Here is a 1,458-nt window from a genome sequence, read left to right as displayed (position 1 = left end):
ATGCCCAACCCCAGATTTGCATTCAAGTTGGGATAGACGAATGGATCTACTGATAAACCTAGTCTGGTACAAGCTATCTCTGTACTACTGCACAGATCTCAGCAAATACCTCCAGTGGGTACTGAGTGGGAGCAGGGAGAAAAGTGGCAGTTATATCTTTTTACTATCTGTGCTGGGAACGTAGCAAAAGACATCTCACTTCCCTATGACAACCACTTTCCTGTTTTCTCTGAGACACAGAAGGGGATGTTTGGACAGATTGTCTACCTAACTGCGTGCAAACCCAGTTGGAGAAGAAAATACACAAGTGGGGCAGAGGGACAGTGATATAGTGCTCCATCATTCCACGAGCGTTGTGGTGTTTTTCAGTGCTATAAAGGGACACTGGGATGCTGTCTATCTGCTCCGGTATATTGTAAACTTCCTGCAGGCGGGAATCAAGTCTTTTTTCTCTATTGTAGTTTTCCAAGTCTCCTCTCAGGGTCACACCTGGAGAGTTTCCAGTACTCTACCAGTCTTGACAACGAGAGGGAGAGTCAAACAGAAGCCTACCCATTCCATTCCTGGCTTGGGCAGTGGCTAGCGAGTGGAAGGCAATCTGCTACAAGTCAAAACTCCCCTGGGCAGCAGCAGCATGGGAGAGAGTCGAGGGCAGAGACTCGAGTTTACTGCGCGGAAGGAGGCATTGGTAAACCACTTCTGTATTTTTACCAAGAAAACTCTATGGATACACTACTGCAACGATTGCAGATGAAGGTGGGGTGTTCTGGGAGAGATGTGTCCATGGCATCGCTATGAGCCGGAGACGACTCGACGGTACAAGACAGACAGCTTTCCAAGTGGTTAGTACTTAGGTATGCCGTCTCTAACTAATCCCTCATCCCACCACCCTATTTCAGTCCCTACTATAGCAATTATTTACTTGAGTGATTTAGCTACTCCTTCTCCTCCTCTCACAACACTTCCATGCATTCCACTTTTAACTCTGTTGCTTCCCCTTTAATTTATTTTAGTGTCTCTCTCCACTGCTAGATTGTAAGGTCCTTAGTGCAGGGATCATGTCCACTAATTCTATTGGACTCTCCTAAACACTTAGTACAGTGCTCTGCACAGAGTAAGGGCTCAGTAAATACTACTGATTCACTGATTGCTATTACAGTGCTCCCAATACTGTGGGCTCTCAATATTTGTTTGATTGATTGGGAAGCAACACAGTCTAGTGGAAAGAGCGTGGGATGGGAGTCAGACAACCTGGGTTCTAATCCCGACTCTGCCACCGCTTCCCAAAGGCAGTATATTAGAGAACAGAGATTAAAACAGGAACCAAGAGACCAACTCTTCCTAACGGTGGTGTTGCCTAGTGGAAAGCACATAGGCCTAGGAATCAGCAGATCGAGGCTCTAACATGATCTTTTAGACTGTGAGCCCACTGTTGAGTAGGGACTGTCTCTATATGTT

General features: G+C 46.2%; 1 non-coding gene across 1 annotated transcript; it reads left to right on the top strand.

The window, feature by feature from the left end:
- Positions 1 to 471: 471 nt before the first annotated feature.
- On the top strand, positions 472 to 609 carry LOC119939739. The gene has a single exon (XR_005454703.1). It is a non-coding gene; the product is annotated as a small nucleolar RNA SNORA7 (small nucleolar RNA).
- The last annotated feature ends 849 nt before the right edge of the window (positions 610 to 1,458 follow it).

This window comes from Tachyglossus aculeatus, chromosome 17, assembly GCF_015852505.1.
Source record: "Tachyglossus aculeatus isolate mTacAcu1 chromosome 17, mTacAcu1.pri, whole genome shotgun sequence".
Lineage (NCBI taxonomy): Eukaryota > Metazoa > Chordata > Mammalia > Monotremata > Tachyglossidae > Tachyglossus > Tachyglossus aculeatus.
This window is presented reverse-complemented; position numbering and strand designations above follow the sequence as displayed.